Source organism: Salmo trutta, chromosome 23 (genome assembly GCF_901001165.1).
Source record: "Salmo trutta chromosome 23, fSalTru1.1, whole genome shotgun sequence".
Taxonomy (NCBI): domain Eukaryota; kingdom Metazoa; phylum Chordata; class Actinopteri; order Salmoniformes; family Salmonidae; genus Salmo; species Salmo trutta.
Genome location: NC_042979.1, coordinates 23,517,243 through 23,532,744, shown reverse-complemented (window position 1 = coordinate 23,532,744; position 15,502 = coordinate 23,517,243).

Genomic DNA, 15,502 nt, shown 5'->3' with positions numbered 1-15,502 from the left:
TACGTTCGTTCAAACATTTCAAACGTTGTTTAGCATCAATCTTTAGGGCCATTTTTAACGTGAAACATCAGTAATATTTCAACCCAACTTCTCCTGTGTCTTTTGAAAAATGTCTCGCCTCACATGAACGCGCATGTGCGCGCAATAATGAAGTGACGACATCCCAGGGACGTCAACTTCCCTTCCTTGTCATCCGGTCTCTGTTCATCATAGACGCTTCAAACAACTTTCTAAAGATCGTTGACATCTAGTGGAAGACGTAGGAAGTGCAAAATGAATCCTTTGTCACTGTGTGATCTATTAGCAATGACTCGAAAATAGTACAGCCACAAAATTCTAATTTCCTGCTTGTATTTTTCTCAGGTTTTTGCCTGCCATATGAGCCATTCAAACAGTTGTAGAAAATTCAGAGTGTTTTCTATCCAAATATGTTAATAATAATATCCTAGCTTCTGAGTTGGTGTAGGAGGCAGTTAAAAATGGGCACATATTTTTTTTTAAATTCTCAATACTGCCCCCTAGCCCCAACAGGATAACGCGCTCGTCGATTCAGAAGCGGCTGGGAATTTTATAGATAGATCGTTCGCCCATAGTTTAGCGATCCCCATTATTCCCATGGATGTGCCCTTCCCCGTTCACGCCTTAGATAGTTGACCATTAGGGTCAGGGTTGATTAGGGAGGCCACTGCTCCTCTGGGGATGGTGATGCAGGGGGGTCACAAGGAGAGAATTAGTCTCTTCTTTATTGACTCTGCTGCATTTCCCGTGGTGCTAGGCCTACCCTGGTTAGCTTGTCACAACCCCACTGTTTCTTGGCAACAGAGGGCTCTCTCGGGGAGGTGTTTAGGGGTTTCCTTTGGTGCTACTATGGTGGAAAGTCCAGACCAGGTTTCCACCGTGCGCATTCCCCTGAATTAGCCGATTTGACTCTCGCCTTCTCCAAAAAGAAGGCGACTCAATTACCACCCCATCGACGGGGCGATTGTGCAATAAATCTCCTGGTAGACGCTGCACTTCCCAGGAGTCACGTGTATCCCCTCTCACAGGTGGAGACGGCGGTTCTGGAAACATATGTCTCCGAATCTCTCCGTCAGGGGTACATTCGGTCCTCCACTTAACCCGCCTCCTCGAGTTAATTTTTTGTGAAGAATAAAGAGGGAGGTCTGCGCCCGTGTATTGACTATCGAGGTCTGAACCAGATCACTGTGAGGTATAGTTACCCGCTACCGCTCATAGCCACAGCGATTGAGTCAATGCACGGGGCGCGCTTCTTCCCCAAACTAGATCTCAGGAGTGCTTACAACCTGATGCGTATCCGGGAGGGAGACGAGTGGAAGATGGCTTTCAGTACCACCTCAGGGCATTATGAGTACCTCGTCATGCCGTATGGGTTGATGAATGCACCATCAGTCTTCCAAGCCTTTGTAGACGAGATTTTCAGGGACCTGCACAGGCAGGGTGTAGTGGTGTATATTGATGACATTCTGAAAACAATAACACAAAAATTCATTGCATTTTGGTGTTGTAGGCTAATCTAGGTAGGATAATGTTATTGTCCCTAAGGCCGTCCAAATTAAATTAACTGTATAACGGATACACGTTTTTGAAAAGTTGAATAAAAGCTGTACCCCTTGTAATAATACTAAACAACCTTTTTACAACATCTACTGACCTCACCAATAGATTTTAGCCTCATGGTATTGTACTGAATGGTGGGGCAAGGACTACAACTCAGGTCGCTGGCATGAAAGACAAACACCCTACGCATCGTGCCAATAGTGTTAACCCACATGCTGGGAATTGTAACGTGTCAACTTAAAGTATACTGAACAAAAATATAAACGCAATGTGTAAAGTGTTGGTTCCATGAGCTGAAATAAAATATCCCAGAAATGTTCCATACGCACAAACTTGGGATCGTCTGAGACTAGAGGACCAGACGGCTGATGAAACTGAGGAGTATTTCTGTCTGTAATAAAGCCCTTTTTTGGGGGAAAACTTATTCTGATTGGCTGGGCCTGGCTCCCCACTGGGTGGGCCTATGCCCTTCCAGGCCCACCCATGACTGCGCCCCTGCCCAGTCATTTGACATCCATAGATTAGGGCAGGGGCGCAACTTTGGTTTTAAGTGGGGGGGACATAATATTACATTTTTGGGGGATAAACACTCCAAACAGCCTACCTGACCGCTCTGAGATGTCTGCATGGTCCTAAAGCACCCAGTTGCATCGTTTTGTATCACATCCCAATGATAAAATTGGGGCGGCCAAAAATGTTCTTTCAGAATGCTGAATTCTGTCCCCCCCCCGTCCCCAGTGAAAGCTGCGACACTGGATTAGGGCCAAATGAATTTATTTTAATTGACTGATTTCCTTATATGAACTGTAACTCAGTGAAATCATTGAAATTGTTCCATGTTGCATTTATATTTTTGTTCAGAACAATATATATACAGTTTTTTTTGCAGCGACACAATTCGACAGGCTATAGCAAACAAATGTCCTTTTACCGTTTGCGATTCACAAATTATTATTTAGAATTTCATGATTTAATTCAACGTGATTTAACAATTTTTCGAAATATGAAGAGAGACATCCATTATACAGTAAATTTCATTTGTATGGCTCTTGACTTGACATGTCTTGACTTGACATGTCTTGACTCTTTCATGCACAATGACGCACCTAGCCTCTCCGCTGCTTATCAGCTATTCCTCTATGTTCTTGTGGAGTTCTATAGAAAATTTATGCCGATTTGAATTATTTTATGTGTGGTATGATTGCTAGTTAACCTATTGCAGATCTGGACAAATTATCCACCTACCTGTTATGTATGGTATGACGTGCTGTTCGTCGTACTGTACGTTGTTATGGTTTACGACAGTGTGCTGCTTTACGGATGAATGGGTTGTCAGAATGAGTGGCGCATGTCATTAAACGACAGAGTAATGTACAATGTGAATCTGTGCAGATGTGCGTTATTTTACAGCTAAGCTAGATATAACATTGGCAATGAAGATGGCTGAATTCAGCTTACCACCACCAGCACCATTCCTTGCCGTGCCTGGTGAACCTCCAGTCCCGTGGAATAACTGGCTTGAAAGTTAACACTTATCTCGAAGCTATGGACTTTTCTACAATCTCCACAAGCGGAGGACAGCACTTCTCCGTCACTCCCTCGGTACAGGGGGACAGTGGATTTTCAGATAGAGGGGACGTTATGTGAAAAGACAAGAGAGAAACTACTTTTGGAATCGGATCATTTACAACTTGATGGAGCTATTAAAATAGCACTCCAGGTTGAAACGGCTTTGGAATGCTCTACTGGACTAACAGACAGCTCTGCAGCATATACTCAGCCCCCAGCCATTCTCACACAGCAGCTTCAGCCCGAGCAGGCTCACTACAACTATCACGCGCTGCGCACACCCTCCCACGTCTATAGCAGCATGGACACAGACACCGGCACGCCCGTGCAGCAGGCACGCAGACAAACAAACAGAAGTAGCTGTGGGGCTAGCTCTCACAATTCAAGGGCTTCAAACTGCCCAGCCCGTGGGAAAATATGCAAGAACTGTTCAAAATACAATCACTTGGCTAAAGTGTGTCATTCTGCCCCAGCTACTAGCTCCACCCAGAACAGGCCCTTATTTTCATCTCGCTCTCAACATGAGCACACTGAAATCCGAACCGTCTCCACTAACCATTTGTCATTCAATACATGCACTGTGCAGCTACACTTACTACAAGATTCTCAGTCACCTACCACTCCAACAGCCGTCCACTGCCCTCTGTGGCTATGGTAGATCCAAGATAGACATTGCAGGCACCTTCCAAGTCCCAGTGCACAACGGCGCCAAGCATCTGCCATTCTTCACATTTCACATTGCAAAGCGGGGTGCCAACCTCCTGGGCCTCAACCTCTTTACAGGCTTGGGGTTCACACTGAGAGATGACAGTCGGTCAGCTATCCACCATCCGCCAGCACATGGCAACAGAACTGGCCAATTCTGTTTGATGGACAGGGCTGCCTCACAGATTTTACTCACAGGCCCATAGTGAACCCGGACATGACCTCAGTCATGCAGCCCCTGCGGTGCATTCCTTTGCACTGCTTGATGAAGTCACAAAAGATCTCCAGTCACAGTTGGAGGCAGGCATCATTAAGCCAGTCAACGCTGCCCCCTGGATTTCAAATTTGGTAATCGCAACCAAAAAGTCAGGTGGAATCTGGACCTGTGTGGATCTCTGTTGTCCCGGGTAAGTACCCCTTGCCTACAGCTGAGGAGCTGACCGCACAATTTCATGGCCCCACGGTCTTCACGAAGCTCGACCTGCGCCAGGGTTTTCTTCAGGTGCCCCTCCACCCAGCCAGCAGAGACCTCACATCCTTTGTCACACATGCTGGTGTGTTCAGATACACATGCATACCTTTTGGACAGCTCTGCCCCCAGCTGCTTGCAGAAGGTGATGAGCACCATCCTCGCTGGAACACGCGGGGTGGCAGTCTATCTGGTTGACATCGTGGTCCATGGCCTTGACCTCCACATTCATGACCATCTACTCCACAGAGTATTCAGTGCTCTACTGCGGAACAACCTGACCCTGCATGGTGGAAAGTTCACCTTTGCAGCTCCAGCCGTCAAGTGTGTGGGGTTCCGCCTGTCGGCCAAAGGAATTGCCCCACTCATGTCGAACATTGAAGCCGTCCTCCGCATCCTGGAACCGACCTCAGCAGCTCAGGTGGCCTCGTTCTTGGTCATGACAGCCTACTACCTCCGGTCTCTGCCCCACCACTCTCAGACCACAGCGCCCCTTCGCCAGCTCCTCAAGAAGGATGAGCCATGGGCCTGGATGAGCCATGGGCCTTCTCAGATGCGATCCGCTAACTGAAGAGCCAGCTCACCACAGTCCCAGTATTGGCTCACTTTGATCCCATCTGCCCCACCATTGTCACCTGTGAAGCCTCAGCTGGAGTACTAGAGCTGTCCTCTCACCGCTGCAGAATGGCATTATGAGGCCCAATGCAGTCGCCTTGCCCTGAGCTCCACTGAACAACTATACTCTGTGGGCGAAAGAGAAGCACTGGAGGAGCTGAAGCAAGCATCGGAACAGGATCCCATACTGTCTACCCTGCGCACCTACACACGCACTGGATGGCCAGCACGTGTGCAGGAAGAGCTGGTGACTTTCACCAGGGTGAAGCACGAACTTTCTTGCTGGGAAGAAGTCTGTGTCTCTCAAGGATTTTGCACTATGGTCCCGAGTGGCCTGTGTATGCGTGTTCTTTCAATGGCGCACAAGGATCACTTGGGCATAGTGAAGGTCAAGCAGTGATGTCGAGACCTTGTGCGGTGGCCAGACATCGATCACGACATTGAAGCCCTGGTCAGCGATTGTGCTGCATGCCTCCTCAGTGGGAAAAAAAGGAAAGTTGTCCCCCCCCACTTTGTCTAAGGAAGTCTTGAGGTTTTGCTCGCCTGATGTAGAGTATCTCATGATAAGCTGTAGACCACACTATCTACCTAGAGAGTTTTCATCTGTATTTTTTGTAGCTGTCTACATACCACCACAGACTGAGGCTGTCACTAAGACCGCACTCAATGAGCAGACCGCACTCAATAAGCTGTGTTCCGCCATAAGCAATCAGGAAAACGCTCACCCAGAGGCGGCGCTCCTAGTGGCCGGGGACTTTAATGCAGGGAAACTTAAATCGGTCTTACCTTATTTCTATCAGCATGTTAAATGTGCAACCAGAGGGAAAAAACTCTGGACCACCTTTACTCCACACACAGAGAAACATGCAAAGCTCTCCCTCGCCCACCATTTGGCAAATCTGACCATAAATCTATCCTCCTGATTCCTGCTTACAAGCAAAAATTAAAGCAGGAATCATCAGTGACTCAATCAATAAAAAATTGGTCAGATGAAGCAGATGCTAAGCTACAGGACTGACAAAACCTATTCTCCTCAGGTGACTGAAAAGATTTGGCATAGGTCCTCAGATCCTCAAAAGGTTCTACAGCTGCACCATCGACAGCATCCTAACTGGTTGCATCACTGCCTGGTATGGCAACTGCTTGGCCTCCGACTGCAAGGCACTACAGAGGGTAGTGCGTACGGCCCAGTACATCACTAGGGCAAAGCTTCCTGCCATCCAGGACCTCTATACCAGGCGGTGTCAGAGGAAGGCCATAAAAATTGTCAAAGACTCCAGCCTCCCTAGTCATAGACTGTTCTCTCTACTACTGCACGGCAAGCGGTACCAGAGCGTCACGTCTAGGTCCAAGAGGCTTCTAAACAACTTCTACCCCCAAGCCATGAGACTCCTGAACATCTAATCAAATGGCTACCCAGACTATTTGCATTGCCCCCCCCCCCATTTTACACCGCTGCCACTCTCTGTTGTTATCATCTATGCATAGTCACTTTAATAACTCTACCTACATGTACATATTACCTCAACTAACCGGTGCCCCCGCACATTGACTGTGTACCGGTACCCCATGTATATAGTCTCGCTATTGTTATTTTACTGCTGCTCTTTAATTACTTGTTACTTTTTATTTCTTATTCTTATTTTTTTTTAACTGCGTTGTTGGTTGGGGGCTCATAAGTAAATATTTCACTGTAAGGTCTACACCTGTTGTATTCGGCGCATGTGATTAATAACATTTGATTTGTCTCTGTACAAGCAACGGCAGAGGGAGAGAGAGAAAAACAACCACACATATCCTCATACACCTGTTAGGTCAGTCTGCATGAGAAGATGTCTCTGCGATGTCCGGGATCTGAGCAGACTGTGTTTTGTGACCATACAGTATCATTTGTCCAGACAGAAGCTGCTTATTTTAGAGAGGGTCTGGGCCTGATTATATTCTATCTCCCTACAATATGTACTGGGAAAGGAAAGATATCTAGTCAGTTGTACAACTGGATGCAATCAACTGAAATGTGCCTTCTGTACTTAACCCAACCCCTCTGAATCAGAGAGGTGCGGGGGGCTGCCTTAATAGTCATCCACATCTTCGGCACCCAGGGAAGAGTGAGTTAATTGCCTATGCACAGGGGCAAAATAACAGATTTTTCCCATGTCAGCTCAGGGATATGATCCAGCAACCTTTCAGTTACTGGCCCAATATTCTAACCACTAGGCTACCTGTGCCCTGCCTTCTTGACACCTGCACAAACTTTCTATTACATGTAATTACTGTAGACTTTTATAGCGTGGGTGGGTCGATTATTTCACTGTCATAACAAGAGCGTCAACAGTCATCATTACCACGATCACAGCCCTAAGTGCCAATCCCCACCAGACACTGACAACATAGACCTAAATACAGAAATACCATCTGAGATAAAACGAGAAGCAGAAAATAAAACAAACTCACTTCTTCCACAGAGGGGTCCCATGGAGGAATAGAGGGGGGGGGTGTTAGCTGCAGTATCTCAATTCGTATCTCAATAAGACCGGCGCCGGGGGGAATAGGACCGAACCACACTTATCTAATACACTGCGATGAATCATTTCCCTCAATGAACTCTTCATTGTTTCTGTGGCTCCCTTGCCACTACAGTGCTTATCTCTGAGGGCTGTGCCATTGCAGTGATTTGTACACATGGTTTGGATGAAGGCAGTCTCTTATACAACAATTCAGTGACTGTCTGCTTAGCATTGCGAAAGTTGACCCTGTAGAAATGCAATGTCAGGGGAGGAGGGAACAACACCACAGTCACAGCTGCTTTAAATTCACTGATCTAACTCATAAATCACCTCACACACACACACGCATACTCACCCACACGCACCAGTAGTGTGATAAGGCCTGCCAACTCCAATAGAGAAGTACTTGTGAAATAACCATTTATTAAGTTTCAAGTTTTAATGTCACTGTCACGAATCCCACCGAAGGTGGCTCCCCTGCCTGCTCGGGCGGCGCTCGGCGCTCGTCGTCACCGACCTACTAGCCGCCGCTGATCCCTTTTTCCTTTTCGTTTGGTATGTCTTATTGTTTGCACCTGTTCCTCATTTGGTCTTTTGATTTTGGTTATTTAAGCCTGGTTAGCCCGCCCAGTGTTGTGCGGGATTATTTTAGCGTCAGGTTGTGTTTTTGTAGTTGGATGTGCTGGCGATTTACTACTGTAATATTGTATGCATGCTGTGCACCTGTTTTGGGCACTTGGCATTTTTTCCACGCCGTTTGTGTTGGCGTCGATCGTGTTGTGTTTTTGTTTAAATAAACAAAGTTCCGTACCTCTGCTCTCTGCGCCTGACTCCTACCACCACTCCTAGCAACCGTCTGACAGAATCCCGCACCAGCTATGGAGTCAGCAGGAGCAGCCTCCCCTCCTCTCCCATCGATGGAGGAACGGGTCCTTCACCATACCACCATCCTCCACCGACTCGGCTCAGCGATGGAGCAGATGATGGAAAGGATGGACCGATGGGAGAGGAGTGGCCTCCCTACCGCATCCCCAGCACCAAATCCCCTCCACCATCTACCCCTCCACCGACGTCCGGACCCGGATCCCTACGCCTGGCTCTCCCCAGGGAGTACGATGGAGCGGCGGCTGGGTGCCAGAGGTTCCTGCTACAGTTGGATTTGTACCTGGCTACTGTTCATCCAGCTCCCTCGGGAGAGGAGAGCGTAAGCGTCCTCGTCTCCTGCTTAACGGGACGTGCCCTGGAGTGGGCCAACGCAGTGTGGTATGGCCCAGACTCGGCAAGGGATCACTACCCCGAGTTCACCCGCCGTTTCCGGGCCGTGTTCGACCACCCAGCAGAAGGCCGGGCGGCGGGTGAACGGCTGTTCCACCTGCGTCAGGAGACGAGGAGCGCACAGGACTTTGCTCTGGAGTTCCGGACCTTGGCTGCTGGAGCGGGGTGGAACGACAGGGCCCTGATGGACCACTATCGGTGTAGCCTCCGGGAGGACGTCCGCCGTGAGCTAGCCTGTCGGGACACTACCCTGTCACTAGATGAACTAATCGACATGTCCATTCGTCTCGACAATCTGCTGGCTGCGCGCGGGCGTCCAGACGGGGCCCTGTTGGTTCCACCTCCAGGTCCTCCAGCTCCCATACCTATGGAGCTAGGGGGGGCCGCGTCCAGGGGAACCGGAGGAGGAGGCTCCCCTTGTACCCAGTGTGGTCGGAGAGGACACACTACCGACCGGTGCTGGGGGAGCTCCTCTGGGAATCGGGATGGCAGGCGGAGCACTCCTCGTCCATCTCAGGTGAGTAAGCACCAACCTCACCCAGAGCTCCCTGTTGGTCACATGTTCGTTTTAGTAACTTTCCCCTTTTTTTCTCCCTCTTTCCAGCATAAGGCGCTAGTCGATTCAGGCGCAGCTGGAAACTTTATGGATCGTGGGCTCGCATTAAGGCTAGGGATTCCCCTGGTGTCGTTGGACCAACCTTTCCCCGTGCACTCCTTAGATAGCCGACCATTAGGGTCAGGACTGGTCAGGGAGGCCACGGTGCCACTGGACATGGTAACGCAGGGGGATCATGGGGAACGGATTAGTCTCTTCCTCATTGATTCTCCTGCGTTTCCGGTGGTGCTGGGGATTCCCTGGCTGGCTAATCACAATCCCAATGTTTTGTGGAGACAGGGGGCTCTCAGAGGGTGGTCAGAGGAGTGCTCAGGCAGGTGTAAGGGAGTTTCCATCAGTGCGACGACGGTGGAGAGTCCAGACCAGGTTTCCACTGTGCGCATTCCCTCAGAATATGCCAATTTGGCTATCGCCTTCTGTAAAAAGAGGGCGACCCGATTACCACCTCATCGACGAGGGGATTGCGTGATAAATCTCCAGGTAAACGCTGCACTTCCCAGGAGTCACGTGTACCCATTGTCACAGGAGGAGACGTTGGCTATGGAGACATATGTCACGGAATCTCTGAGACAGGGGTATATACGGCCCTCCATGTCACCCGTCTCCTTGAGTTTCTTTTTCATGAAGAAAAAGGATGGAGGGTTGCGTCCGTGCATTGATTATCGAGGTCTAAATTCCATCACAGTAGGGTTCAGTTACCCACTACCTCTCATCGCTACGGCGGTGGAATCATTTCACGGCGCGCGTTTTTTCACGAAACTGGACCTTTGTAAGCGCTCCTATCTGGTGCGTATCCGGGGAGGAGACGAGTGGAAAACCGCATTCAGTACCACATCGGGCCACAATGAGTACCTCGTCATGCCGTACGGGTTAAAGAATGCTCCAGCCGTCTTTCAATCCTTTGTTGACGAGATTCTCAGGGACCTGCACGGGCAGGGGATGGTGGTGTATATTGACGACATCCTGATTTATTCCGCCACCCGCGCCGCGCATGTCTCCCTGGTGCGCAAGGTGCTTGGGCGACTGCTGGAGAATGACCTGTACGTCAAGGCTGAGAAATGTGAGTTTTTCAAACGAGCCGTTTCCTTCCTGGGGTATCGCATTTCCACCTCGGGGGTGGTGATGGAGGATGACCGCGTTAAAGCCGTGCGTAATTGGCCGACTCCGACCACGGTAAAGGAGGTGCAGCGGTTTTTAGGGTTTGCCAATTACGACCGGAGGTTTATCCGGGGCTTTGGTAAAGTTGCTGCTCCCATTACCTCACTGCTGAAGGGGGGTCCGGCGCGCTTGCGCTGGTCAGCAGAGGCGAACAGAGCGTTCAGTCGCCTGAAGGAGCTGTTTACCGTCGCTCCAGTGCTGGCTCATCCGGATCCCTCTTTGGCATTCATAGTGGAGGTGGACACGTCCGAGACTGGGGTGGGGGCCGTGCTATCACAGCGCTCGGGCACGCCACCCAAACTCCGCCCGTGCGCTTTCTTTTCTAGGAAGCTAAGGCCGGCGGAGCAGAACTATGACGTGGGGGACAGGGAGTTGTTAGCTGTGGTCAAGGCTCTGAAGGTGTGGAGACATTGGCTTGAGGGGGCTAAGCACCCTTTCCTCATCTGGACTGACCACCGTAATCTCGAGTACATCCGGGCAGCTAGGAGACTGAATCCGCGTCAGGCCAGGTGGGCCATGTTCTTTACCCGTTTCCGGTTCACGATCTCTTATCGGCCAGGTTCACAGAACACGAAGGCCGACGCAGTGTCCCGCCTATATGACACCGAGGAGAGGGCCATCGATCCGGCTCCCATTCTTCCGGCGTCGTGTTTGGTAGCTCCGGTGGTATGGGAGTTGGATGCGGAGATCGAGCGGGCGTTACGGTCGGAACCTGCACCATCGCAGTGTCCGGCAGGTGTTCAGTATGTACCGCTTGGTCTCCGTGATCGATTGATTCGATGGGCCCATAATCTCCCCTCTTCGGGTCACCCTGGGATCGAGAGGACAGTGCGGAACCTGAGGGGGAAGTACTGGTGGCCCACCTTGGGTAAGGACGTGCGGTTTTATGTTTCCTCCTGCTCGGTGTGCGCTCAGAGCAAGGCTCCTCGACACCTGTCTAGAGGGAAATTACACCCCCTCCCCGTTCCACAGCGGCCGTGGTCACACTTGTCAGTGGACTTCCTCACTGACCTTCCCGTATCTCAGGGGAACACCACTATCCTGGTTGTTGTGGATCGGTTCTCGAAGTCCTGTCGTCTCATCCCATTGCCCGGTCTCCCTACGGCTCTGCAGACTGCAGAGGCCCTGTTTACCCATGTCTTCCGGCACTACGGGGTGCCGAGGACATCGTTTCTGATCGGGGTCCCCAGTTCACGTCCAGAGTTTGGAGGGCGTTCATGGAACGTTTGGGGGTCTCGGTCAGCCTGACCTCGGGTTTCCACCCCGAGAGTAATGGGCAGGTGGAGAGGGTGAACCAAGAGGTGGGTAGGTTTCTAAGGACGTATTGCCAGGACCGGCCCAGAGAATGGGCGAGATACGTGCCATGGGCAGAAATAGCCAAAAATTCTCTACGGCACTCATCAACCAACATGTCACCGTTCCAGTGCGTGTTGGGCTACCAGCCGGTCCTGGCTCCATGGCACCAGAGCCAGACCGAGGCTCCTGCGGTGGAGGATTGGGTGCAGCGCTCGAAGGACACCTGGAGAGCCGTCCAAGACGCACTCACAAAGGCGAGTGGACGGCAGAAGAAGAGCGCTGACCAGCACCGCAGTAAGACCCCTGTGTTTGCACCAGGGGATCGAGTCTGGCTCTCGGCTAGAAACCTGCCCCTCTGCTTGCCCTGCCGGAAGCTGGGCCCGCAGTGTGTAGGGCCGTTTAAAGTCCTGAGGAGGATAAACGAGGTGTGTTACCGGTTACAACTTCCATCTTACTACCGTATTAACCCCTCGTTTCATGTGTCTCTCCTCAGGCCGGTGGTGGCTGGTCCCATGCAGGAAGGTGAGGTGCCGGAGGTTCCTCCCCCCCGCTGGACATTGGGGGGTCCCCGGCGTATAAGATACGCGCCATTCTGGACTCCAGACTTCGGGGGGGGGGGGGGGCCTACAGTACCTCGTCGACTGGGAGGGGTACGGCGCGGAGGAGAGGTGCTGGGTACCCAGGAGGGACATTTTGGACCCCCCACTACTGAGGGAGTTCCACCGCCTTCATGGGGATCGCCCTGCGCCTCGTCCTCCGGGTCGCCCTCGAGGTCGGTGGCGGCACGCTGCGGGAGCCGCGCGTCAGGAGGGGGGTACTGTCACGAATCCCACCGAAGGTGGCTCCCCTGCCTGCTCGGGCGGCGCTCGGTGGTCATCGTCACCGACCTACTAGCCGCCGCTGATCCCTTTTTCCTTTTCGTTTGGTATGTCTTATTGTTTGCACCTGTTCCTCATTTGGTCTTTTGATTTTGGTTATTTAAGCCTGGTTAGCCCGCCCAGTGTTGTGCGGGATTATTTTAGCGTCAGGTTGTGTTTTTGTAGTTGGATGTGCTGGCGATTTACTACTGTAATATTGTATGCATGCTGTGCACCTGTTTTGGGCACTTGGCATTTTTCCACGCCGTTTGTGTTGGCGTCGATCGTGTTGTGTTTTTGTTTAAATAAACACAAAGTTCCGTACCTCTGCTCTCTGCGCCTGACTCCTACCACCACTCCTAGCAACCGTCTGACAGTCACATGCACAACTACAGTGAAATGCCTTTCTTGCAAACTCAGAACCCAACAATGCAATAATCAATAATAATGTATTACTAGAAAAATACAAACGAGAAATAAGAATAAGAAATATGAAATACACAATAAAGTAAGTAAGTAACCATACTATATACAGTATTTTTTTTGTCAGTTCCAATACCATATTACAGTGTGCAGGGACACTGGAGTGATGGAGGTAGATATGTATAGAGGTAAGGTGACTAGTCAACAGGATATAAGATAAACAGAGTAGCAGCAGCATGGGTGTGAGTTGGTTTGCGGGTTTGTAGAGTCAGTATAAATGTACAGTATGTGCATATTATGTGTGAGTGAGCAAAAGATCAAGTGATTATTTGTGTGTGTTAGAGTGACAGTGTGTGTGAGTGTGTAGGGCCCTGTGAGTATGCACAAATGAAGTAAAAGGTCAAAAAAGATACAAGGTTAACTCAGTCTGTGTAGCTATTTTGTAAGCCATTTATCAATCGCATTGCTTGGGGATGGAAGCTGTTCAACAGCCTGTTGGTGTCAGACTTGATGCTCCGGTACTTCTTGCCGTGCGGCAACAGAGGAAATATTCTATGGCTTGGGTGGTTGGAATCTTTTCCGGGCTTCTTTTCACACCGCCTGATAAAGAGGTCCTGGGTGGCAGGGAGCTCAGCCCCAGTGATGTCCTGGGCTGTCCGTACAACCCTCTGTAGCACCATGCGATGGAGGGCGGTGATATTGCCATACCAACCAGTGACGCAACCAGCCAAAATGCGCTCAATAGTACAGCTGTAGAACCTGAGGGGGAAGAGGCACTGTTGCGTCTGTGCGTGTGTGTTTGGACCATTTTAAGTCTTTAGTGATTTGGACACCAAGGAACTTGAAGCTGTCTACCTTGAAGCCCCCCCCCCCCCGATCAGCTCCTTGGTCTTGCAGACATTGAGGGAGAGATTGTTGCTCCGGCACCAGACTGTCAGGTCACACTGACCTCCTCCCTGAAGTCTGACTCATTGTCGCCGGTGATCAGGCCTACCACCGTTGTGTCGTCAGCAAAGTTGATGATGGTGCTGGAGTCGTGTGTGGCCACACAGTCATGGGTGAACAGGGAGTGCATGAGGGGACTAACCACACACCCCTGTGGGGCCCCTGCGGGGCCCCTGTGTCAAGGAATATTGTTAGGGCCTACGGCCTTGCAGGTTTTGACCTGATTAAAGACCCTTCTCACGTCGGCCTCGGAGAGCAAGATCGCACCCGGCTCGATGTTGTTGTTGTCAAAGCGTGCATAAAATGCATTGAGTTTGTCTGGTAGAGAGGCATCGTTGGGCAGATCACGATTGGGTCTTCCTTTGTAATCCGTAATGGACTGTAGCCCCTGCCATATGTGGCAGGCGTTGGAGCCTGTGTAATAGGATTCCACCTTATTCCTATATTGTCCTTTTTCTGATGACTCTGCGGAGGTCATAGCGGGACTTCTTGTACTTATTCCTGTCCTTGGCTATAGCATCAGGGTTGTATAAAATAGCTCTGTGTGCGGTAGCCCTGTTCTTTAATTTTGTGCCAACCTCTGTGTTAATCAAGGGCTTTTGTTTGGGGAAGTAGCAAACCCTGACTGTGGGTACAATGTCGCAGATGCATTTTCTAATGAAGCCTGTGATGGAGTTGGTTAGCTCGTCAACGTTATTGGCGGAGTCTCAAAACAAATTCCAATCAGCCCTAGCAAAGCTGTCCTGTAGCATAACCTCTGATTCTGGTGACCATTTCTCAACGGCGCGAATAAAGGGTACTTCCTGTTTCAGCTTCTGCTTGTAAACAGGAAGCAAAAGTATGGAGTCATGATCTGATTTACCGAAGGACGGACGAGGGAGGGCCTTGTATGCTTGCTTGTGAGTAGAATAGCAGTGGTCTAGGACTTTATTGCCCCTAGTGGAGTTGGAGACATGTCTTAGTGACACCAAATTAAAATCACCGGCAACCAGAAACACAGCCTCTGGGTGTAGGTCATCCTGCTTGTTTATAGCCTTGTACAGTTCATTAAGCTCTAGCTTGTTATTTGTATTGTACTGAGGTGGAATGTATACAGCAGTCACGAAAACAGCTGAAAACTCCCTAGAAGGGTTGGCATTTGACCATCAGGTATTCTAAGATGGGTGAACAGTGAGTCGACACTTCCACCGCGCTGGAATTAGCACACCAGTTGGTGTTGATGAAGAGGCAAAACCTTCCCCCCTCTATTTCCCCGACTCCACTGTCCTGTCTGCCCGGTGAATGGAGAATCCATCGCGTTGGATAGCCGTGGGGGATATCTTGTCCAAGAGCCATGTTTCTGAAAAGCAAAGAATATTGCAGTTCCGAGAGTCATGTTGGTAGCAAATCCCCGATCGGAGGTCATCCATCTTATTATCAAGTGACTGTACATTGGCCAGTAGAATGGAGGGAAGAGGTGACCTGTTTTCCCTTCACCTGAATCTCAAAA